The following is a 27,279-nucleotide window of genomic DNA, read 5'->3' as shown; positions in this document are numbered from 1 at the left end:
AGCTATTGCCCAGAGTCACATGGTGCTGGGCTAACCTGCCGCCGGAGCCATGGATCGAACCGTGATCCCCAGATTCCAGCGTCAGTCGCCCTGGCCGCGGCGCCACACCTCTCCCAGGTTGGATATACCTCTGAAGTTCAGGGGCTTTCTATTGACACTGACCCATGATATTCCCTTAGCAGGACACCTGGGCCAAAACAAGACTTGGGACAGAATTGTTCCTCACTTTCATTGGCCCCACATGGCTGAAGACACCAAGGAGTTTTGTCGCTCCTGTGTCACATGTCAAGCCAGTGGTAAGGCAGGTGGTAATACAAATGCCCTCCTGATACCACTACCTGTGGTAGGGGTTCCCTTTGAGAGTGTTGGGATTAATATAGTTGGTCCCATTGATCCTCAGACAGCCTCTGGGCACAGATTTATCCTGGTTATGGTGGACCATGCCACTAGGTACCCAGAAGCCATTCCACTTAGGACCACCACAGCACCTGTGGTGGCAAGGGCCCTCTTGGGAGTATTCTCAAGGGTGGGCTTCCCTAAGGAGGTAGTTTCAGACAGAGGTACAGACTTCATGTCTATTTGATTGACTGCTATGTGGAAGGAGTGTGGAGTGAATTACAAATTCACCACACCCTATCACCCACAATGCAATGGTTTGGTTGAGAGATACAATAAAACCTTAAAGGGCATGATCAAGGGTCACCCAGAAAAGCTTAGGCGCAGATGGGACATCCTTTTTCCCTGCCTTTTGTTTGCATACTGGGAGGTTCCTCAGAAGGGGGTTGGTTACAGCTCTTTTGAACTTCTGCTTGGGCATCCTGTAAGAGGTTCCTAGTGTCTGGTGAAGGAGGGATGGGAGTTACCTCTCAAACCTCCTAACCAGGACATAGTGTACTAGAATGGCAGAGTACATGAAAAAGGCAACTAAAAACCTTGAGGCTAGCCAGGAATTGGAAAAGGCCTGGCATGACCAAAAGGCTGTGGTGACTGTTTACCAGCCAGGACAGAAAGTGTGGGTGTTGGAGCCTGTGGCTCCAGCAGCCCTCCATGACAAGTAGAGTGGCCTCATACAATTGTTGCACAGTAGAGAGAGTTTACCTATCTTGTAGAACTTGGAACTCCCAGGAGCCCCCGTAGGGTGCTTCATGTCAACAGACTGAAACCATATGTTGTCAGGGCAGACATGGGCTTGCTCATGGCTACTGATGAGTGACAGGAGGAAGAGAGTGATCAACTCCCTGACCTGCTCTCACAGAACCCTGATGATGGATCAGTGAATGGTGTAGCCTTTGCAGGCAGCCTCACTACTCAGCAGAAAACTGATTGCAGAAAGGTGCTCAATCAGTTCAGACATATGTTCTCTCTGACTCCAAGTCAGACTACATGGTGCACTCACAAAGTGGACCCTGGGGACAATCTGCCTGTTACAAATAAGATTTACAGGCAACCTTGACCATGTCAGGGACTGTATCAGGACTGAAGTCCAGAAGATGTTGAATTTGGGAGTGATTGAACCCTCAGATAGTGTTACATCTCAATATTCATGTACCAAGAATACTTGTCATTCTTTGTTCTACATTCTACTTATTTTAAGAACCTTACTTTAGAATACTCTCTATCTGAAGGGTCAGTTGCACTGAGCCCTGATGAAGATAAGACTGCTCTATGTTGCTGTGCTGCAATTAGAATACAAATATTAAAACTATTCTGGATGATCTACTTCCTACAATTGGCGATGAAGGGAGGGACACCATTCTCAACAAGGAGCTGCAGCACAGACGAGTGTGTTCCAGAACCAATACTATCATTTACTAATGTTACAGCCATCTATTCATCTGAAAAGAAAAGGAAAATATCCTTCACGCAAAGAAGAAAATCGGGTCAGCGTACGCTAAACAGGAGATTTATGGTAATTTTAAGATGGTTTACTTCTTGAGGAACTCCAGGGTAAGCTCTTAACTCTGCTCAACTTAAACGTTAAACTTTACGTGAGGTAAAAGTTCAAATGTAATCCCCTTGTGTTGGACTTGGCCCTTTTTTGAAGGGTCATCCCTGAACTTTTGGCCTTCCTCCTACATGTTTTCTGACCTGTTGTTGGCTGTTTTATGACTCTAGGCACTTAACCACTGCTGATCAGTACTAAAGTGCATATGCTCTCCCTATTGTAAATTGATGTATAGATTAGTGACTCCATTATTGGCTGATTTGTTTTACTGGTCAGACCCTAGTACAGTGCACTGAGTGTGCCCAGGGCTTGTAAACCAAATGCTGCTAGTGGTCTTGCAGCATTGGTTGTGCCACCCACAGAAGCAGCCTGTAAAAGCGTGTCTAAGGCCTGCCATTGCAGAGCCTGTGTGCAGTCAGGTACTGTCATGCTGACTGGGCAAGTGCACCCACTTGCCAGTCCCTAAACCTTCCCTTTTCTTCATATCATACACCCCTGGTGTGTGTGGCATGTCCTAATAGTGAATTACAGCCATTTTCATTTTCCACTATTGCAAGGGTACCTGTTCTCCATAGGCCAGAATGGGCAGTTAGATTATTACATCTCATAATCCTAACTGACTCAGGGAACATGGTAGAAATTCGAGTTTAGTATGCTTGAACATCTTTTAGTGAAGTTGGTTTTCACATTTTGTGTTTGAAAATACCACTTTTAGAAAGTAGGTATTTTCTTGTCTCACTATCCAAGCCTATCTCTGCTTGGTTGTGTATTCCTTGTCTGGAGTTTGAGTGACAGGGCTGGGGAATTCCAGGAGACAGGGTGAGTCCGCCCAGTGGTGAATAGAGAGATCTGGATCTAGATGGGAGGGAGGAGTTGTACCTGGGACCTGAATGTAAATGTAGTACTTGTATAGCGTACGTATCACCCCCAAAGGGGTCTTAAGGTGCTTGTACGCATACGGCTGTGGAACCCTTCCTGGCTTTTCCCTGTGAAGTGCCCACTCCTGGGCACCCCCAAGGAGAAGCCAGGCATGCTAGCGCTGTTGGGGCCATTGTGGAGATTAAGCAAGCTATTGCCCAGAGTTGCAGAGTAGGACCCATGATTAGAATTGGCTCCGAGGAGAGAATTATCAGGTCCGAGGAAATTGAGCCCAAGACCCACCGAGGCGGGAATCGAACCCTGGTCCCGGGCCACACCTCTGCATCAGGGTCTGCCACTCTAACCATTGAGCCTCACTTCCCCTGAATAGGACTGTGCCTGCCCCCCACAGTGCTGGCTCCACCCTCTGTGGTGGGTCGGATGTCTCTGCCCTGCACTCTGAAAGCAGAGAAGGAATCATGTCAACAAAGGGTATACACCCGTTACGACGCAACTTTTACTCCGCACTACCATTACAACGCGGGCATTACAACGCATGGCATTACAACGCATTGCGCTGGGGGGCGCTCTAGGATAAGAGGTAAGTTTAATTTACTATCCAACACCTTCCCTAGGGTCCACGGGGACTGGAGTTAGAATAGTAAATTATACTTACCACTATCCAGCACCCCAAAGCGCTATGCGTTGTAACGGTATTCGTTGTAAATACCGCGTTGTAATGGTACGCGGAGTAAAAGTATGCGTTGTAACGTCATACATCCCAACAAAGTGCTCCAGAACTGGTTTGGACTAGGCAAAGGCCTCTCTGCCCTCAAAGAACAAATGGTTTTAGTGTATAGATAGTGGGACCCTGATCCCAAGAATTTAGATCACTTTTGGACAAGAAGAAGAAACCTTTGCTGAGGAGTGGAACCAGAAGAATGTATGTATGTATGTATGTATTGCAGTCTTATATAGCGCAAACACTGTCACCCAAAGGGTATCCTGGCGCTTTGACAAAACAAACTAGCACACGGTCACAGAGATCACGCTACTCTAGGAAAGAGATACGTTTTTAGATTTCTCTTAAAAGATGGAAATTCACTTTGGCTCCTCATTGGAAGCGGAAGAGAATTCCACAGACTAGCAGCGGCAAAGCTGAAAGATCGACCTCCCATTCTTAACCTCTGAAACCTGGGAACCGTTACCAGGCATGCAGAGGAAGAGCGCAAGGTTCGTGAAGCAGTGTACCAGGAAAAAAGATTCTGCAACAGAACAGGTCCCTGTCTATGCAGCGCCTTAAAGACCAAGCACGAGGCCTTAAAAAGAATCAGTTGCTGGACAGGTAGCCAATGGAGATCACGCAGCGCTGCGGTGGACGAAGCAATGCGCGGGCGAGACAAGGCCAGCTTGGCTGCCATGTTTTGTATCCGTTGGAGCTTACCAACCAAGTTCTTAGGTGCACCCAAAAGCAGTGCGTTGCAATAGTCCAACCTGCTTAGTATAATCCCCCGCACAGCTTCAGGTCTGGCCGGAGCTGGGAGCATAGGAAGGACTTTACGTAGCATACGGAGCAGCACCATGCATGTGGCAATGGTCTTGTTGGCAAAAGCATCCAGTTGTAAGTTTGGACCAAACATAACTCCCAAATTGCGAGCAGAGTCTGCTGCTGTCACTGCCCCCGAAAAGGAGGAAGGCCAGAAATCCTCTGGCAAGGAGCGTGGAACACGCTCACTGGAGCAGTACAGCACCTCCGTTTTAGACCAATTAAACTGGAGTGAGTTGGAACACAACCAGTCCTCTGTAGCTGACATACAGCGGTGGAAATGGTATCTCTACCTTCTAGAGAGAAAATCAGTTGAGTATCACCGGATAAATTAAATACCGAGATACCAAAGGAGCTGATCAGTTGAATTAGAGGGCGGAGGTACAGATTTAATAATATTGGGCTGATGGCTGAGCCCTGGGGCATCCCCTGCCCAACCTTCCGCACCCCTGATCTATAAGGCGGCAGTGCCACCACCTGCTGCCTATTGCGGAGGTACGAGGCTAACCAGTCCCGTGTCAGCCCTGTTACTCCAACCTCCTCCACTCTCCTGATGAGAGTCGAATGGCTGACCGTGTCGAACGTGGCCGACATGTCGAGCAGCACAAGAAAGGCTGCTCGACCGGTGTCGACTCGCGAACGAGGTTTGTCCAGCATGACCACCGAAGCCGACTCTGTGCCATGCGCTGGCCGGAACCCAAACTGGGCCACGGCCAGACAGTTGTTATCTTCCAGGTATCTGGACAGAGACTGGGTAACCACCTTCTCCTTGATTTTAACCGGAAAAGGGAGTAATGAAATGGGCCTATAGTTCTCCGAGCAGGTGGGGTCTAGAGTAGGCTTCTTCAGGAGGGGGGACACCACTGCTGTCTTCCAACAGTCAGGCACCAAAGCAGATTCAAAGGACTGGAGACAGATGGAATACAGTGGGTGAAAAAGTTCCCTATGGAAATGTTTTCAAAATTTATGAGGAAGAGGGTCCATAGGGGAGCCCGAAGACACTGTCTGTGCCAGTCTGCAAAAATCATCGAAATTCGGGACAGAGAAGCAGCTCAGCCGAGGTTGATCGAATAGATCTTCTGGGTCACCCAGGGTAGATGGAAAAACCCGGGGTATCAGAGACTGGGAGTCAGGTGAGGTAAGACCGCTCAAAATGGTGGCTATCTTATCTTTAAATGTGACTGCCAAAGAGTCGCACAAAGCCTGGGAGGCCGGGATGTTATTCGAGGCACATGCAGGCCGGGAGAGGTCGCTAACAGTCCTAAACAGAGTCTGTGACTTGTTAGTTGCTTGATTCAGTGTCTCCTCAAGATAGATAGCTTTCGCACGTTTAATCTGTGCTTTATATTCCATTAAAGCGAGCTTAAAGATGGTTTTATCCGGATCTAAGTAATGCTTCCTCCAAGCCCTTTCAGCCCGCTTACACCGCAGTTTCAACTGCCGAAGATCGCTAGAATACCAAGGCTTGGCTTGTCTCTGTCTGTCCCTTGACCTACGGAAAGGAACCACCATGTCCAAGGAGTTCGAGATTTGCTGGCACCGAGTGGTATAGCTTTCTTCCGCATTAGCCCCCAAAACATATTCGCCAGGAAGTAAGATAGGCAGAACCGAGGCCTTTAAAAGCCTAGACCAAGGCCTACCCATCTTAAAAGGCTTCAACCTTGCATCTGAGAATCTGAGGAGAGACTATCCCGAAGCTTAAGTGCTGCTTGGGGGATTGGCCTGCAGTGGTTGCCTGACTGCCAAAGAGAGGAGAAAGGGACTTTGTGTACTTTCATCAACTTGTAAGGATCCCCAAGGGCTTGGAACAGAGCTTGCCTCCTGCTGAAGTCTCAGGGACAACGGACTTCAACCCCCAACTCCCCAGAGTTCCTTGGGAAGTGCCTGCTGCTGTTTTGGTACTCCTGAGGGACTGAGTGTCGGAAGGAGCTGGAAGCGCGACTCAAAAAGAAGAAGCGTGTCGCCGTCGCTGCTGTCGCATCTTGGATGTCGCCACTGTAGCTGTCGTATTGCACCCTATCAAGAGAAGCATCTCGCAACAAAGGAGACGCGGGTCACCATCGCTGCTGCTGCCGTCGCATCTTGGATGTCGCCGCTGTAGGTTTCGTATTGCACCACATCAAGCGAAGCGCCTCGCATCCACGGAGAAGCGTTCCGCCCTCGGAGCTGCTGTCGTCGCATCACGGAACCAGGGTGTCGCCGCTGCAGTTGTCGCATTGTGCGGAACCATCTTGCAACATCGCATCAAATCGAGACTTCATCATCGCAGAAGTGTGCCGTATCTGGAAAATCTTCACGTCTTTATTTCTTTGCACCGAAACTTTGCTACATTTCCATCGCTGTAACACTTTTGTTGTGGAAGCATAACGCATCGTAAGGTACATTGACTCAAAGTGTTAAATTTTTTAAAGAACTGTACAGAACTAAGCTAAAACTACCATTTTAAGTACAGTATTGTGGATTTTTGTCATTTGTGGTCTTGTGTTAAGTCTATATAAAAAGAATACTTATTTTTATTATACAACTTGTGTGGTGTCCATCTGTAGTGTTGTCACTTGATTACTGTATGTGGTCATACATTCTTTACACACTGCCTCTGAGATAAGCCTGTCTGCTTGTGCCAAGCTACCAAGGAGGTGAGCAGGGGTTATTTTAGGAGTGAACCCTCTTACCCTGACTAATAACAGGTACCTACCTGTGCCAACTAGAGACCCCCAAATTTAACACCTTGCTCCAGCGTGCTGATCCGCAACGTTGTCTGCATTGAAGCATGTGCGCTGAATCTCCACGACTTGAAACTTACTTTACTTTACTTTAAAATTATTTGTAGAGCGCACTTTCACCAGCGGTTTCATGGCGCTAACAAACAACCTCAAGGGGTAGGAAGGGGAGGGGAGAAAAAGAAAGAAGGGGAGGGAATAACGAATGATCTAGCTAAAGGCTTTGATGAATAGGTAGGTTTTGAGTTTTTTTTGGAATTGGGGGTAGAGAAGAGTGGACCTCAACTCAAAAGGCAAGGTATTCCATAAGGTTGGTGCAAGGGTGGAAAACTTTGAGCCTCCCCATTTTTTCCTTCGAAAACGGGGGACTGTCAAAAGGGCTTGCGAGGCTGAGCGTAGTGCCCTAGTAGGAACGTAGGGAACTATCTATGAGGTGATGAAGGCCGGAGCCTTGCCCAGTCGTACTTGGCAGATGATGGACGCAAGCTTAAACTGGACACGTTCCCGAACAGGGAGCCAGTGGAGGGATTTAAGGATGGGAGTTACATGGTGAAACTTGGGGAGGTTGATTACCAGCCGTGCCGCCTGGTTCTGTATCAGCTGCAAACGCCTTAGACTATATGCAGGTAAGCCAGCGTATAGGACGTTGCAGTAATCCAGGCGGGAGATGACCATTGCCAAGATGATCGATTTCAGGGCATCCACGGAGAAAAAGCGGGATACCTTGCGTATGGTACGGAGTGACAAAAAGGAAGAAGACACCACGGCGCTAACCTGAGAATGAAGGGTAAGGTCAGAATTAAGTTTGATGCCAAGTGTCTTGACTGAGGTAGAGGGGACAGGGGGGGGACCAAGGGACGGGGCCCAAAAAGTGAGGACTAGGGACTGGATGAGCCACCCGTCAGCACCAGCTCGGTCTTGTCCGGGTTAAGTTTCAAATGATTGTGGCTCATCCAGTCCCGGATAAAAATCATAATGGACTGAAAATTTTGGATGGAAGCAGAGGAAGGGGAAAGGTTGAACACAAGTTGGAGGTCGTCCGCATAGTTATATACGTCGACATCCATTTCCTGTAGTGCAAAAATCAAGGGAGAAATATAAAGATTAAACAAAAGGGGTGACAAAGAGGAACCCTGGGGGACCCCGCATTGGACTTTCTGAAAGTCCGCAGAAAAATCACCCAGGCGGACTACCTGGGTGCGGTCCCTTAGGAAGGAGGACAGCCAGACCAGGGCGATCCCTCCGATCCCAGCCGCCTTGACACGGGTGGAGAGAGCGCCATTCTTCCTTCTTAAGGAATCCTGGTGACATTGGTACGTCTTCATGTAGCGCAAGGAATTGTGGGATACGTGACCTTTAGATGCACTGTACACACAACGTGGTGGCCAGTTTATGTGTTCGTAGCAACGGGCATAGCAACCACTACGCGGCTCAAGTTTTCTTCAAAAAGATTTTGACATCGTTTTGCCGAGCAAAATTACTAACACTAGAACTGTTCCTACATCAGTTTAATAACCAAGTAAGTTGCTTTTATTTGAAATACAAAAGGAAATAATATATTCTCAAGAAGATTAATTTTTAACTCAAAGTTATACAAGGAAATAACTCATTATTTCAAAGGAACATATTACAATATTTTTCAAACCTACTTTTACATATATTCAAACCTTGTTTTTGGTTAAATGTTCTCTTTAAAAATAAATAAACTAAGGAATTTAAAGTTTCACATTATTCAGGTGAAACTTATATTTAAAAAAAGGTGCAATTTGAACCACCAGCTAAGTTGTTACAATCTAAATGTGATCCTCCATTACCGTAGTCCAGATGGAAAGAGGAATTCATGAACTACATGAAAGCTGTTGATGGTGATAGAATGGGTGCGGAAAGAAAGAAAAATATTCTGTTACATTGCCTAGGATCGGAGGGACAGATGATTTTCAGAGCTTTACCGCAAATTGTTATTGCAGAAAATGGTGAAGATACTAATGTTTACAATGAGGCTTTACTCAGAATGGAAAAAAGGTTTAAGCCTACAAGATATATAGCTCTGAATGGGTTCAAATTTTATACAAGGATACAAGAGGAAAATGAGTCATTTGAAGATCCTTAAGAACGTTGAGTGTACATTGTAACTTTGGAAACATGTCTGACGAAATGATAAGGGACCAAATTATTGTTCATGTGAATTGAAAAAAAACACTCAGGAACAGTTATGGGTGATCCCAAACTATCAGAAGCCATTTCAACTGCAAAAGCCTTTGAACAAAGTGAAAAATTGAAGAAAACTGTAAGGAATGTAAATAACAAGTCTGATAAATCAGAAGAAGTTTGTGCACTTAATCGTCAAAATGAAGTAAAAAATGACTCTCCTAATTTTAACGCTTCTCGTAGTGCTAATTACAATAATTTTGAGAGATTTGATAGAAATGAGAAATATTTCGTTTGTTACAGGCGTGGCAACGAAAACCATATGGCTTCGTTTGGAGGATGTCCTGCTATAAAAAGAGAATGTAAGGACTGTGAAAGGATTGGACAGCTTTCGTCTGAAGATCAAGCAAGAGTCTCATGTACATTAGAGGGACCCACAGGAAGTCTAGAAAATGGAGGAGATGATAATTCTTCCCAAAACAAAGGTTTTGTCGTGTCCTTAGTTGATAGTATAGCAACTATTAAAAATGTTGATGACATGCCCATTAGGAATTTGCCTATGTGTATTGTTCAGATTTCAGAAGTGGATTTAAATCTGATGGCTGACTCTGGATCTCCATGGACTATTATTTCTAAACAATATTTTGAAGAAAAACTTAGTGGTGTTTTTGACATTCATAAAATTTTACCATCTGATATAAATCCTGTACGTTTCACGTATTTACATGGTAGTATATTTTTACACAAAGCTATGTTTTAAATACAGAAAGGCCAATATACAGCTATATGCCTCTGTCAAAGGGATAAATGTACTTGGTTGGAGGGACCAATGGAAGCTTGGGATGATTTTAAATCTGAGACTAAAAGAACCAGTCATTTTGGATGAATCGATGGGCACTAATAATATTTCAGTTACAGGTTATGAAGACATGGAAACATTTATAAAAAAAATATAAAAGACAGTTACAAGGAAGTTTTTACTGATTCTTTAGGAAAACTCAAAGATTACTCTCATCAGATTAAACTCAAGAGTAATGTAACATCAGTCAGACAAAAGATTAGACCAGTACCCATTAATTTCAGAGAGGAGTTAAAGGAGATGTTGAAAGAACTGGTGTCAGAAGGGATGATTGAACCAATTAACTCCTCTGAGTATTGAGATTATGTGTTGACTTGAGAGCATTTAAATGCAGGCATTGTTGTGGACTGTCACCCTTTACCCAACATTAATGAGGTGGTTTCATTGTTAGAGGATGCGAAAGTATTCTCCACGTTTGATTTGAGATCTGCGTACCAACAAGTTCCGCTTACTGAAGAATCGAAAACATTAACGGCTTTTATAACTCCACAAGGATTATTTCAATATACCAGAATGCCCTTTGGTTTGTTATGTTATGTTATGTTAACTTCGGTTTATATAGTGCCAGCTCACCGACAGGTCTCAAGGCGCTCTAGACCGAGGAAACAGCAACGACTCCATTAATGAAAGGAGGCCAGTATCATATTATTTAAATTTAAATGGAGCCTAGACTTTCCCTAAACAAAAGTGTTTTAAGCGACTTCCTGAAACGTAAAAGGTTTACCTCTTTGTGGAGGGGATCAGGCAGCTTGTTCAACAACTGTGGAACCTGTACCGAAAAAGATCTTCCTCCCTTGGTTGCTAGCTTAAAACGGGGGCAGGCCAGCAGCTGGGCATCAGAGGACCTAAGCGATCGCTTGGGGTTGTAAACCTCCAAGCGTTCCTTTATATAGGCTGGAGCCCGCCCATATATTGCCTTGTGCGCTATACATAAGCTTTTAAACTTCGTCCTCTGTTCTATAGGAAGCCAGTGGAGCTTAAGTAGCAGAGGAGAGGCATGGGTTCTTCTGGGGAGCCTGAAAATTAATCTCGCCGCATCATTCAAGACCACCTGTAATATATTGGTCAGAATTTTGGGAAGGCCTAAATAGAGGGCGTTCCCATAGTCCAGTCTCGAAATAATTGTAGCCGAGACAACAGTACGAAGCATGGACTGTGAGAGGAGGGGAGCAAGCTTGCGCAGCTGCCCGATTAAACCAACACAGGTTCCTACAACGGAGGAAATCTGAGTGGCCAATGATAGTTCAATGTCAATCTTAATGCCAAGACTTTTTACTTTATCAACTGGTATCGGAGGGGGACCTAGTTCCTGAGGCCAGTACAAATCACCCCAAGGTGAGGCACCAGTTGACACCACCAGAACCTCCGTTTTCTCTGGGTTTATTTTCAACAGATTGGCGGTCATCCAACCAACCGTGAATCTAAGGATATTCTGAGCCTGAGTCTGCGCCGAGACTGAGTTTTCAATACTAAATAACAACTGGGTGTCATCGGCGTAGTTAAACACTCGGCAACCCATGTTTACTAGAGAGACAATCAGCGGTTGTAGGTACAGATTAAACAATAGTGGGGATAACGCGGAGCCCTGCGGGATCCCGCACTCCAAAATACTCACATCGGAAATATCATCTCCCTGCTGAATCCTCTGCGTCCTTCCTGTCAGAAAGGATTTAAGCCATTTATGGGCCACCTCCCTTATCCCAAAATTAGCCAGTCTGTTCAAAAGCAGGTCATGGCTGACAGTATCAAACGCCGCTGGCAGCTTCAGTATTTCAAAGAGTCATGTTCAACATCTTTAGAGACATTGATAATTTCGTAAAGTGTTTTCAAGACAATGTTTTAATCTTTTCAGCTAATGAGGAAGAACATCTCAAACATTTATCAGAAGTTTGTTCTAGGCTAGAGCAAAGTGGTTTGACACTTAAGGCACACAAATGTAAAATGCTTAAAAAAAATGTTGAATATTTAGGTCACACTCTTACTGGTGATGGAGTAATACCAAAGAAATCGAATGTTGACAGCATTGTAAATGCTCCTCCAAGTAACAAAGAACAATTATTGTCCTTTGCAGGCATGTGTAAGTATTATAGCAAGTTTGTCGCTAACTTTGCCTCAAAAATGAAGACCTTGAGGAAGCTTTTAAGACACAATTTCATGTTTGACTGGGGTAAAGATCAACTGGATGCTTTTACCATCATTAAGCAGGATATTGTAAATGCACCCACTTTAAAACCTTTTTATATGAACAAACATTGCATTATAACCGTAGATGCAAGTTTATATGGTATAGGTAGGGTTTTGTCACAAAAGTGTGGAAATGAGGAATGGAATGTGTGCTTTGCTTCGAGAACTTTAAATGAAACAGAAATACGTTAAACAGTCATTGAAAAAGAGTTACTTGCGTGTGTGTGGGCAATTGGACACTTTAGGAATTATATATGGGGAAGCAATTTTACATTGAGGACAGATCACAAACCTTTGGTTAATATTCTTTCACCACGTGGACGATGGAATTCTACTGTGAGAATTGCTAGGTTAACTTCAAGATTACAAGAGTATTGTTTTAATACTGAGTTTGTTCCAGGTAAGAAAAATGTCACTGCTGATTTATGTCACGTCGTCGATGTGAGACACAACTGTCTAAAAAGGATGATGTTTTAGAAATTATTACTACCATTCAGGATGTGGTGGTTGGGGCTTTTGCAGATATTTCAGAGGAGAAATGGAGGTCCAGTGAAGAGGATGATTCATTATGGCAAAATGTCAATAGGTATATTTTAGAAGGGTGGCCAACAAAGAAAAATATCACTGAAGAACTCATGCCTATGTTCAATGTAGCAGAGGAATTAGAATTAGATGAAGATTTAGTTTACAAAAATGGTAAATGTGTACCACCTCTTGGTGTGCATGATGCAATTCTAAAGTTAGCCCATAATTCTCATCCTGGGATGTCTGCTATGAAACGTTTAATAAGATCTTATTTTTGGTTGCCAGAAATGGATCGCATAGCAGACCGCACAGTGAGAGAATGTGACATATGCATTTCAAGTGAAAAAATGCTCAAACTTAATGTTCCACCTCTTAAGAATACTGAGTGGCCAGAAGAACCCTGGAAGAAATTGGCCTTTGATATTTCTGGCCCATTTATGAATCTCCCCTCTGATTCACGATATGCTTTAGTGCTAGTTGATTATCATTCAAATTGGCCAGAGGTCAAGTTTGTTCCCCTTTCTACTACTCATAGAGTTTTGGAATTTTTCAAGGAAATTTTTGCAAGGGAAGGTTGTCCTTCAACCATTGTAACAGACAATGGGGTTCAACTTATTTCAAATGAGATGGAGGAATACCTTAAGTGTCACAATATAAAGCATGTTACTATGTCCCTGAATGCACCCCATGAAAATGGTCAGGTGGAACGCTTCAATCGGGTTCTGAAGGGTTACATTGCAGATGTGGTTAAATAAAGAGATGATTGGAAAAACTTATTAAGGGAAAGATTATGGATGCATAGAATTACTCCACATTCCATTACAGAAGTGAGTCCATTCTGTCTTTTAAAGGACAGGGAGCCTGCTTCTAATATTTGCCCATGGTGGCTAAAACAGAAATGCAAGAATAATTTAACTAATGATTATAATGTGCTTGATACCATTGTAAAAGTCTAAGAAAAACAAAATAAGTTTAAAGAATGGTATAATAAAAGGTGGAATACCAAGGAGCATGATTTCAAAGTAGGAGATTTGCTGAGAATTAAGAAACCAGGTGTTGTGGGTAAGTGTATGACTAAGTTTTCTAAACCTATTAAGATCACTAAAGTTTTTTAGAAATAGTCTCATTACTCAGGATGGCAAGTTATGGAATATAAAACGTGTTTCTAAGTGTTCTGGAAGTTTTAGGACCACGTTTGAATCTAAGAAAATTAACAATTCTGATTTTAGTTCAGATGTAGCCATTCCTACAAGTTGACATCAACTACAACGTAACATCTCTGAATCCATGTTGTCCCACAATGACACTGTTGCTGGTAGAGTTAAAGACTCTTCACGTTCAAGATTTTTATCTATGAAATGTTTCGATTTTGTTAGATAGTGTTTTCCTTTGTTTATTTCTTTTTCATGCTTGTTTCTTTTCCTTTCAAAAAGGGAGATCTCAATATTCATGTACCAAGAATACTTGTCATTCTTTGTTCTACATTCTAATTCTTTTAAGAACCTTACTTTAGAATACTCTCTATCTGAAGGGTCAGTTGCACTGAGCCCTAATGAAGATAAGACTGCTCTATGTTGCTGTGCTGCAATTGGAATAAAACTATTTAAAACTATTCTGAATTATCTACTTCCTACAGATAGCCCTTGGGCTAGTCCAGTAGTCTTGGTGCCTAAACCTCACACCCAGGGTGGTAAGAGAGAAATTAGATGTTGTGTAGAGTACAGGGGTCTCAATGCAGTCACTAGGACTGATGCCCATCCTATACCCAGAGCAGATGAGCTCATAGATACTTTGGCCTCTTCCAAGTTTCTGAGCACATTTGACCGGACAGCTGGCTACTGGCAGATCAGACTAGCTGATGATGCAAAGCCTAAGACAGCATTTTCTACCCTAGTGGGCACTACCAATTTGTGGTGATGCATTTAGGTTTGAAGAATGCACCTGCCACTTTTCAAAGGTTGGTGAATCAAGTCCTAACAGGCTTGGAAGACTATAGTGCAGCATATCTAGATGATATTGCTGTCTTTAGCTCCACCTGGGAGGATCACCTGGTCCCCCTGAGAAATGTTTTGGAGGCCCTGCAGAAAGCAGGCCTAACTATCAAGGCTACTAAGTGCCAGATAGGACAGAGTCAGGTTGTGTACCTGGCCACCTTGTAGTTGGAGGCCAGGTTCAACTACTGCAGAGCAAAATCCAGGCCATAATGGCCTGGGTTGCTCCAACTACCCAGAGTCATGTCAGAGCTTTCTTGGGCCTGGCTGTGTACTACAGAAGATTTGTCAAGAGTTATGGATCCATTGTGACATCCCTGAATGACTTAACTTCCAAGAGAATGCCTAAGAAAGTTCAGTGGACAGTTAGCTGTCAAATGGCATTTGATGACCTGAAGCAGGCCCTCTGTCTCTCACTTATTCTGCTGCCGCAAACCCACTCCGCTGCTGGAACGAACTTCACAATCGAACTACCATAGTCCATCTGATAAGTCCTCTCGGATCTGCAAGCAGGTCTTACGAAAGTTACAAATCACTTTTTGAGGGGGGGGGCCTGCCGGCTGCATAAACGGAGGTCAGCTACATCGCAGAGCACTTCTTTTGACCACCGAGGGCGATCTCACAGTTTCCCAGGAGCCATCTTGGTATATTCAGTGGCAGGGATGTCACAGCTCATTATTCTGCTATGCAAGATCGGAGAAGTGCGATTTTGCGCTTCAAGTGATCTGCCTGCATTCCGGTTGCAGAATCTTAGTTTTAGGTAGGATACCAGTGCAGCGAAACGCGGCATAGGAGGCTGGTGAGAGGGTTCACCATGGAGCATCAGCTCTGAGCGACCATCTTGATGAGGCTCTGTTGTGTCTTACCATAAAATTTTGGATGTGCACTACGCCATTTGATTGTGACTCATGTTTTGTTTAGCTAAATTAACATTTCAATCTGCATCATCTGGGAACAAATATGGACGAGCATTTGCAATGCAATAGGTCTCGCATTTACTAGAGTTTGAGCTATTGGCATTGTAGATTACAATGCCTTTTATTAACGTGTTGGTTTTTGAAACAAATAAATAAAAGGCATTGTCATTACCAATGCCAATAGCATAAACTCTCGCAAATGCGAGACCTATTGCATTGTAAATGCTTGTTTTTTTTTCATGGACCCCAAAAATATGTTAGCTCTTGGGAGTTCAATGATTTGCCCAGTATTCCAGCATTTGAAAATGATGGGAGCAAGAATTAACTAGGGGAGTTCATGAATAGTTGACAGACCATGCGACTAACGTTTGATGTGACACTGTGTAAACAGCCTGGTTCTGGAGCTACTACAGTGTCTGAGTAGATATATCACAGAAATGGAGACATTGCACTCTAATCCTGACAGCGCCAGACACATGACAGCTTGTTCTCTACAGAAATTACTAAAAAAACACACGAAGCGTGCTTTGTTGATGCATAGGTGGTTGAAGCCGGCGTTCACCACAAAAGAGATGTGTGGTATCAAAACAGCTTTATATTCATGACCACTTTTAGATTTCACACTTAAACAAGGGACATATGGACTAGGCAAGGCAATAGAGAGCTGAACAGGCACCACGATTCACAAATGGTTTAAGGGCAGTGTGATGCTTTATGTTATAGGAATGTGGGGTCCTATGCCATCGCATTCTGTATGTTATAGAATGAGGTAATAGGGGATTGTAATGTATTGGTGGAGTCTTGGGAAAAAGACGGAGACGAAGGTGATTGTGTTCTGTATGCTGGTGTTTTCTGTTAATTAATTGGTAAGTGCAACAAGCCGGTGCAGGAGTACTTTATCACAGAATGGTGACGAGTTATGGAAGAGCCCAGTGAACCCAGGTTACAAAGGGATGCACAAAGGCACAAGCACAACATTCGCACAGCACACACACGCCATAAAATGTGATACACATATCATTGTACACATTTATTGCACAAGCAAACACGCATGAGCGTTTACATACACAATGACTCGTGCACAAGCTCAAAAGTAACGTGCAGTTGGGTACACACAGAAAAACATGCTCCTCTATGCAAGCACGCATAGAATACAAAGAAATACACATTTTACAGACTTAGACAGTCATACACAAGCTCACATACATTGTACACTTAGAAGCAATCTACACAGACACCCACATTGCACGTAAGCCCTTACACATCGATGCTCCTTTGTCTCTACTTTTAATGGCCACTCCTACATTCACCGGCAACAATGACAAACAAAAATCTCATGTGCACTCACCCGGGTTTCTGACTCTTTAACACACAGTTATATCCCAGCAACAAACAAGCAAACATACGCATTGCAAACACCCTGCTCGGTACTGCATGCTCCCTAAGTGACAAAAGTGCATGTTCCTGGTTAAGACATGTGCCTCCGTATAATATAGAAATGTAGAGGGGAAGAGGCTGCAGAGGAAAAGCAGGAACGAGAACGACAGAATAAGAGCTGGGAAGATACTATACACACCAGATGAAATATATGGGGCAAAGTGCGCTACAGGGAAACATCCTTTACAATGCAACTTTTACTCCGTACTACCATTACGACGCAACTATTACAACGCAAGTCATTACAACGACTTGCGCTGGAGGGCGCTCTAGGATAGGGAATAGTTTAATTACTATCCAACACCTTCCCTACTATCCACGGGGACTGGAGTTGGAATAGTAAATTAAACTATTCCACTATCCAGCGCCCCCAACGCAAGTCGCTGTAACGACTTGCGTTGTAAAAGTTGCGTCGTAATGGCATGCGGAGTAAAAGCATGCGTTGTAATGACATACATCCTGCGCTACATTTCAATAAAGAATGCCAGCGACAAAATACACAGAGCCACAGGGTGTTAGAAGGGAGGTAAGACAGTGGAACAAAGACATATAGCAAAGAGAGTGAACAGAGGAATCGATGCAAAAACGTACGAATGAAACGCTGCACTGAGTCATGGGAAAAGACGGAAAACGTGCATGGGAAGGGAAGGAAGCAAGCTGAACGGCAGGGGTGAAAAAGGAGGCGAGAAAGGAGGGGAGAGGAGAGGAGGGGAGGCAAAGTGGCGGGACGAGGAGAGAGGGCATGAAGGGATCGAAGGCAAGGGAAAGAAAGGGAAGATGGACAAGATTAAGAGGAGCCACAGATGGACTTCAGAAAAAAGAAGGAAGGAAATGGTAGAGGAGAAAACTCAAAAACACTGGAAAGAATAATGAGAAAATAAAAAAAGGCTGCATAAAAAGAACGGTGATGGATCAAACCCAGATCTTTTGACTGGGTGTGAGTGTTTGATTGGTTCAGATGCTCCGTCCATCACCAGCCCCTTTTGTACCGCTTTTGGCCACCATAAGTGTGGCAGGGTATGCTCAGACGTGAGTCCTTTGCTCGCTCTGCCACTGGATTCAAGCAAGCCGGGCTGAAGACGGCTGGAATGCCAGAAACCGGTCCTCGGAAGCTTGTTTCCGGTCCAGGGAAGGCATGGCTTGGCAGTTCGGGCTGGACTGTTCCCATGGGGCACAGGGTCAGACTGATATGCATATAGCCATGTCTGAACTGGGGTGGCAGAGTGGGCTAAAGAACGGTGATGGATCAAACCCAGATCTTTTGACTGGGTGTGAGTGTTTGATTGGTTCAGATGCTCCGTCCATCACCACCCCCTTTTGTACTGCATAAAAAGAAGGGCATAAGAAAACAAGAGCAAACGGGGCCCTCGTCAGTAAATAAAGAAGCAAGTAAGAGAAGAGCTATAGAGAGAAGAAAAGAAGAGGGAAATAAAAAAGTGCAGGGCGCGAGACTAAAGACTTAATAAGACTTAGAAAGAGACTTTGAATGAATAAATGACCAAAAAGAGACTGGTTGGGACTGGATAGGTGCTACATATCAGAAGCAAATAGGAAGCAGCAGAGCTGACTGTGCGGGGGAGAAAAAGGTCTGGTCCACTGCAGGGACAGAATCAGAAAAGAGGCGAGAACTCGAAAAAAACTGTGAGAGAGGTGGGAGGCATGCTGGAAAGGGAGTGGGCTGTAGGGGAGAGTGGACGACAAATATACATCGAGGATATGCAGGGTGAGAGAAGGGAGCATGAGAAAAAGAAAATAAAAGAAAGAGAAAGCGAGGCAACAAAGGAGACAGCTAGAGTAGGGTAGAAAGGGAAGACTAAGCTTTCCATGCTCTAAAAAAAGTTCACATGTGGTGGAAAGTCATACATCCTGAATCATAGAATTGGAATGATTGGGTATTTCCCCTCACAGACAGAACTCACTCACAGAAGTGAACAACTGCCCAATCATATGGGTTGCCTGCAGTAGTCATAGTAGAGGCAGAGGCAAAATGACGTGTTTTTTATGGGAACGAAGGGGGGCAGCCATTCACAATATGGGGATCAACAACAAACTAGCTAGTAGGTTTGTGTGTATTGACAGCTTTCGGTTGTTTTCAGCTGTGGAAATGCATGCAATTTATTTAATAAAATGTTTGAATAATGGCATCTCTAAAGTGGGAAAGAACCAGTCACACCTGCTCGGATGTCAGACACTAGTGAGCCTCAGTTTCCACTCAGAGTGAAGAGCCCCCGTGCCTCAGTGCTAAGAGAGCAGCGAAATGAAATAGTAATTAAAAAAATAAACGCGATTTGTGGGCACGTGGGCGCGCAATGATAAAAAGTGCTGTGCACATCGCGCGCATGCTTGTGCGCAAGAGACATCCATCGGATTACACAGGACATCATCAATGCGGCATGTTTGTGAGTACAATCAGTCAAGTGAATGGCATCTGGAAGCCGTATAACCTTGAACATTTTAAAAAGGTAAAAAATGGTTATTTGCCTTACTCATACATCGCAAGAAGGTGGTTTCTGAGCATTTCGAGCAAGTCCTGAATAAAGCACCACCGAAGACTCTGCCATGATTGACTCTATGGAGGAAAGTACAGACGCATGGAGGAGTAAACAATGCAGCGCCATTTGGAGCACAGGAAATGGTAGAGTAAACAATGCAGCGCCATTTGGAGCACAGGAAATGAAAGAGCGGGATCTTGTCCGGCCACCAGCTTGCTATTAGGCGCATGCGCACGCGCGCTCTTGTGCGCGTTCTAGCAAGCTGATCGCCGGCAAGTATAATTTCCCAGAGCCCTACTAAATGTCTCGCCCAGGGCAGCGCATGCGCTGGCTCAGGCGAGACCTAAAAATAGGACGTTTCAAATCGGCTCTGAATTTTTTTTATCACACCTTCTTGCAAAAGTATGATATAACGTCCACTGGCGAAATCTGGAAAAGTTCGGATCCCAAACGTTCCGGAATTACCACATTTAAGAACTGCTCCACAATTGACTATATCCTTCTATTCAAATAGCTTAATCAGAAAATAGTCAACTTTGAAGTAAAATAACATGAAACAAGTGACCATACACTGCTGCAGGTTGAATTCAATATTACCACCATACAACAGGAACAAGCGGCCATAGTATCCCACTCAACAGGGATTGAGGAATACACACTAGTTAGAAGGTTAAAATGGAACAAGCACCAGGCCACTCTGTTTAATGCACGGAGAGACAAACAAGTGTGTAAAGGTAAGCACCCTGTAAAACAACCTAGTATTGCTAATTGGACAACGTGGATTTCAGCTTTAAAATCTACACTCTTCAACAACAATAAAGCTAGCCCACAAGAAAAGATGAAGAACACATCACAACTTAGATATAACAAAATAAAACTAAGTACACTAAATCGTAACCTAAAGAAGGCCAAAATGGCGCACAGGATTGCGGGCACCCAAGAAACAAGGGAAAACTGTAAAGATTTATCCAAAAAGCTTAATCATCTGGTATGGTCTCTCAAACAAAATAAAATAGAGAAGGATTGGATAAAGATACACGAGCTGTCAAAGCCTCACAAACAACGTCAGCTTTGGAAACATATATCCCGCCTGGAAAAAGGTAAAGTGGACAGGCGCAACTCCGTACACGCGGACGCATGGCAGAGACACATATCTACAATTTACATTGAAAAGGACGGTTGTATTGACCCTGGAAGCACTGTGGCACATCCCAAGGCGAGTACAAACATAGATGTGGAGGCTGCAATGGAAACAATGGGCGAAGAACAAGATTGCACCGCAGTTGAAAAAATAGTAAAAAAAGATAAAAAAGATGGGGCACCCGGGCCTAACGGTCTTCCAGGAGCAATTTTTAGAGAAGACCCAGAATAATGGGCAGTCATTTAATCAAATCTGTTTATTGAATGTTGTTTACAAGCAAGGTTGCCTGGCGTGGGTCTTTTCTACATCCAATATTCAAGAGGAGTGTAGGAGAGTAGGATCTGCTTCCTATGGTTACCCCCCACTTTCTGCTGATGTTTCACTGTTTTTTGACTTTAGTCTGACTGGGGCCCTGCTATCCAGGACCCCAGCCTCGCTGCTTCCTCTCTAAATTGATTCCATGTACTTTGGGTACACTCCAGTTTGGTTACTGGGGTACCCTTGTGAGTCCCTAGTATATGGTACACCCGGTACTCAGGTCATAGGTACCCCAGAAGCCTACCAGGGGCTGCAGCATGTTTTATGCCATCACTGGGAAGCCTTCCAAAATGACACCACAGGACTGCTACTGCAGCCTGGGTAAGGTGGTACATGCACCCCTTACTAAGATATAGGTTACCTATATCTACCTTAAATCACTGCACATAGAAACCTATCAGTCACCCCTATGGCAGGCCTTATCAATCCTGAAGGCAGGGTGCTTGGTTTCATGTGAGAGGGTGCCCATGCATGAGCAGGACCCCTCTGCAGCCTTCGGAACCTATTCTCTGTGGCTGTTCTGTGATGTAGTCAGACCATATACTCTTAAGTGCATTATTACCTTGCGGTAAATGCTAACTTTGGGATGGCTGCATGGAAACATGTTGTGTTTGGTGTCAAATACTTTGGAATCCTACCCCCTACCAGTTCTGGTGGCGGGGGTAGAATTCCACCCTTCTAGAGGGAGAGACATGTACACACTGGTATACCCGGTACCAGTTTAAATGAGCCCTGGTATCACAAAATGGATGCTGCAGCCACAGACTCGAGTATGGCCTCCTGCTGCTGACCAAAACTCCGGCAGGGGAGGCCTGGAAAATAGGGGGCATATTATCAAGAACAGTCGATAAAATTATCGCTGCTTTATCGGCAGGAAACTGTCGCTAAAGCGGCGATAACGGGCTTGATAATATGTCCTTGTGAATTCCCGTAGCAGCCCAGGTTAACACCAGAACCTGGCTGCTATGGGAATTCACAAGGGCCTATTATCAAGTCCACTATCGCCGCTTTAGCTGCAGTTTCCTACCGATAAAGCAGCGATAATTTTATCGACTGTTCTTGATAATATGGCCCTAGGTTTCCTGTCACAGGGAGGTGTAACCACCTCCCAGACACGTCTTAGTGGATTAGGGCTGGGTGTGTGCACTCTGAGAGAACTTTGAAGTCTGCATTGGGGGCACATTTGGTGTCCCTGTGCATAGCCCAGTTCAAACCGGTTGCAGGGGCTACCAGCCCCTCCTCTGGCATGAAACTAGACAAAGGAAATGGGTGTAGCCACCCCTCTTTCCAAACCCTCCCATAGGTGGGTCCCCAGAGTTAGTCCAACCCTTTTCTTAGGTATAAGGAAGGAACCCCTGGCAACAGGACTTTAGATATTCCTGGACGAAACTCTGCAACTGAATCCTGGAAATTCAACGCTCTACTCAAAACTAGAGGACTGAAGATTCTCCCTTTAGGTCAAGGAGTGACTCCCATGCTTGGCAGGCACCAACAAAGCAATTGCCGGTCTGCATCTCCGAAGCTCCTGATGGACTCCAAAGTACCCACAGCCCAGGAAGAGGATTTCTAGACTTCTCAGAGGCCGACCTGAGTCCCCAGCAAAGCTGAGACCCGCAGCCCTTTTGAGTGACGTGGAACCCGAACTCCTGGACACCGTGCACATTTGCAAGTGTATCAGCTTCTCAACGTTCTTTGAGGCTGTGCATTGGTTTACATGTTGCCTTAGCCCCAAGCCCCTTTTGCGCTGAAGATTGATGGCCTACACTCCACAAGTTTTCCATGAGCAAGTTCTGTGTGCTACCACTCAAGGCCCCTTCGCGATCCCTGGTCTGTCAACTGGTGGGTCCCTATGAAGGCAACTATTATTTTCCTTGGGCTTCCCTGGTTGCTCCAGACGTGCCCTGACTCCCCACCGCATGGTGAGTCCCTCAGACCTTGCTCGTCCGCACCGAAGCATCTCTCCATTCTGCATGGGTTGCTGTTGCCAAGGCTTGTTGGGTTTAATCCGGGCACCGACACTGCAGCACTCTACATCCTTTGCGGGACAGCTCGATTTCAGATCCTATTTGTCATTGACGCCTCCTGGTCCTCGTGGCTGAAGAGTCAAGCTTCACCTCCATCACTTGAAATCACCCTACATCAGTGGGCATTTGTCTATTGTACTCCTGGTCATTGGCTAGTGACCCAGACTCTGTCCCCTCTGCTTTCAGGTTGTTCTCATCTTCGATCCAGGCTTGGATCACCCCAGGCACTTTCTCCTTCGACGGTAGCAGCACTTTGCCACAGATCGCCATTGAAAATCAACGACGTTTCCCGACACCAAAAGACACCAATGCACCCGGCTTCCCTGGGTGAGGTAACTTGAGTACTCCGGTGCACCTTTGGGTGTTGGCCCTAGAACACCATAAAGTCTAAAGGGGTTTGCTCAAAGTCCTCCTCCAAGTGTCCTTTATCTTAAAATTTCCAACTGCGACTTTCCCCGTTGAAGTTAACGGCGATTCGCGGCTCTGTTCACACACTGCACTCATCCCCCGTGGGTCCCCTGTGTCACTACCTTGGGTGGTTCCTTGTGGCCCCAGCACTCCTATAGGCTCTAGGCCTTGTGTCTAGTCAAGTCGTGGTTCTTATACCACTTTCCTAATATATGGTTTGGTACGCCCCTAGGGCTCAATGTATAAGGTTGGATAGACCCTCCCAGCGTGGGGGAGGGCTGGCAATTATCCATCGTGACACCCTTAAATGTACCACTATGGAACTACCAGACATAAAAGGAGCAGAATGTCTCTGTTTTAATCTCCAGGTCCACGACTCTTTCACTTTTGCAGGGGTACTGATTTACCGACCCCCCGGACAAGCGACTCAATTCTTAGAAACTGTGGGGGAAGTACTAACCAATCTAACCCTTAGATTTGCTAATCTCACCTTACTGGGAGACTTAAACCTCCATTTGGATAGTGTCAATGATCCCAACGTATTGTGCTTTAAAGAAATCCTACACATTCTAGGGCTGACGATACAAACAAGAGAGCCAACGCATACAGCTGGGCATATCCTGGACTGTATCAGCTCCAACTTAAACACAATTAATTAAGGTTGAACCACCGCTGACCCAAACGTGGTCAGACCATAAGTTTATTGGTTTCAGCCTTGAAGTGGACAATCAGAAGACAACTAAAAGATCTACCCTAGGTAATGAGACGCCAATCCCTTGCTGAGGGAAAATTATAGAACACCCAGATTTGAAAAGGTGGGTTGAGGCGGGTAAACCATCGCTGTCAGGGAATGTGACCATTGACAACGAACTCTATGAGGGATGGATGACAACTATTGGGGAAAGAATGAAAACTCGGGGAACTAAACCCCAAATTAGACACGGGAAAAAATCTGCCCCCTGGTATACAAGCTCATTAAAAATAACCCTGGGAGAAGTGAGAGAGTCAGAGCGGAGATGGCGCCACCACTACAAGAGTAATGACCGGGAGACCTATAAAAAGGCCAGGAGGGATTATCATGCCTCAATTAAACGAGCTAAAGCAATTTACTACACAAATCTGATTGAAGCTACTAAAAATAAGCAAAAAGAGATCTTTCAAATTGTCAACAGCTTTAGGAACCCCAAAATACTTTCCCAGGAAATTCCGCCATCCCAGATTCTCTGCAATGAAATAGCACTGCTCTTCGAACGGAAAATATCTAACCTCACAAAAGACTTTCCTCAGATCCATCAAGAAGAATTAGACACAGTATATAAAGCTCAAAAGGAAAGGCCCTGCACTATAAGGTGGGAAACCTTCGCCCCGATTAGCCTGGAGGAGTCCTCCCAGGCTATTTCCAACCTCAGTTCAGGTTCACCTTTTGACCCCTGTCCCCCCCGGCGCTGCTAAAAGTCATAAAAGAGGAGGTCAATCTAGTGATTAACCCTATCCTTAATTCATCACTCCAAACAGGAGATATCCGAGCACGCTGGAAGGTTGCAGCTGTTAGACCCCTTCAGAAAAAAGCTCTCCAAGACCCCACAGTTTTATCTAATCTACGGCCCATTTCGCTCCTACCAGCCGTATGTAAGCTTGCAGAGGCCTGTGTCAACAAACAGCTCACGGCATATCTGGAGGAGAATAATGTTCTTCATCCGAATCAAGCTGGCTTCAAAGCCCACCATTCTACAGAGTCTGCCTTGCTGTTTTCCACGGAAACAATCAGAGCCGCATTGGATCAAGGCAAAAGGGCAGTCTTGATCCTGTTGGATCTATCTGCAGCATTTGACACGGTGTCCCATGCTATTCTATTACATCGCCTGACGAGTGCAGGCATAGCGGGCACCGTGTTAAAATGGTTTAACAACTTTCTGACGCAAAGACGGCAGATTACTATGCTGGGGCAGTTCTGTTCCGAAGAGAGGAGGGTTCAGTCAGGGGTGCCTCAGGGCTCTAGTCTGAGCCCCATTTTATTCAATCTCTACATGGTCCCCCTGATTGAGCTCATCTCCTCCTTTAACATCAGCACAATAGCATATGCCGATGACACCCAATTAGTCCTCACCTTGGACGAGGACCCGGCAACTGCTGAGCAGACTCTGAGGGATTGCCTGAAGGCAACTTTTGCATGGATGAACAACAATCATCTGAAATGTAACTCTGCAAAAACAGAAATCCTACCATTTGGTCAAAAAAAAAAACCTTCTCTCCCCAGATTTGTTGGCCTGAAGATGTAGAGGCCCCGCCCAGCACCATTGTAGCGGCGCGAAATCTGGGAATTAAATTCAATGAGACCCTATCTTTTAAACAACAGGCAAGAGAAGTGGCTGGGTCATGCTGTAATATAATATAGGGCCTCAGGACATTTTTTGACCTCCTCCCTTTGTCTGCCAGGCGCAGACAAAGGGCAGTGGCAGTGGCGCTAATCACATCCAGGTTGGACTATTGGAACAGCCTGTATGCGGGGGCAAATGAAGCGGCACTGCACAGGCTGCAGATGGTCCAACATGCCGCAGCAAGACTAGTTCTTGGATGGCCCAGAAAAACCTCAGCCTCTGCAGCACTGGATGTGCTTCATTGGCTTCCCATTCAAAAGCGCATCCTGTTTAAGGTCCTGATAATTACCTTTAGGGCCTTTCACAAGCAGGGTCCACAATATCTGTTCAAAAACTTTAATCGTTACCATCCTACTCGAGAACTTAGATCTTCAACAGCCAATTTGATGGTCGTCCCAAAGTTTAGGCTTGCTACAAGAGGAGGAAAAACTCTAGCAGTAAGAGGTGCTAAGGCCTGGAACAAATTGCCTCATCAACTCCGCGCAATTACTTGCGAACAGAAGTTTAGAAAATCCCTTAAAACATGGATCTACAGTATGGCGGATGCTACCTGCAAAACACTTGTCTAGGATTCACAATAGCAATGTGAGAATAACAAACCTTACCATCTTTGAATACACGAGTCAAAGCGCCAAGATGCTCCCTGGAGTGGTAGTGCGCTATATAAACTCCTCTCACATCACATCACACATCACATCACACAAAATCCTCCACCCCTAGCAAACTGGGTTCCGCAAAGGCTGTTCTATAATTGATAACATCGTGGCCATGGCCTACCTAAGCCAGCAAACAAACACTAAAGATAAAAAAACAGTCTTCACGTGCTTTGTAGATTATTCAGCTGCCTTCAAAGGGGGGGCCTTGATACAAGCTTTGGGCTAAATTGCGTAACTGGCAAATCCCTGTAGGTCTCCTCAATGCCATTATTTCGCTGTACAGTAACACTTGGATCAAAGTAAAACTAATAAATAACACCACAACAAAGAAGTGCTACGCAAATCAAGGCCTAAAACAGGATGGTTACTTGCCCCTACATTGTTCAATCTATATACCTCTGATCTGGGAAAGAAGCTCCACAATGCCAGTCTTGTAACCCCTAAAATTGGAGCCAATAAACACCAAATACTACAATATGCAGATGATTTAGTTGCGATGGACCACTCGAAAATTGGGTTACAAAGGGTCTAAATGCCCTCAACAACGATAATGAAAGAAATGATTTAATAATAAACGCACAAAAGACCAAGGTAGTTATTTTCGGTCACTTTCCCAAACAATCACTGCTGAAATGGCATGTGGGCAAGGAGATCATTTTGTCAATGAAATCGTATACTTACCTGGGGTGCTGGCTAAACAAAACGGGGAAAGCCAAGATACATCGGAACAAA

The sequence above is a fragment of the Lissotriton helveticus genome, chromosome 5_1 (assembly GCF_964261635.1).
Source record: "Lissotriton helveticus chromosome 5_1, aLisHel1.1, whole genome shotgun sequence".
Taxonomy (NCBI): domain Eukaryota; kingdom Metazoa; phylum Chordata; class Amphibia; order Caudata; family Salamandridae; genus Lissotriton; species Lissotriton helveticus.
The sequence above is the reverse complement of the archived record's forward strand: the minus strand, read 5'-3'. Positions refer to the sequence as shown.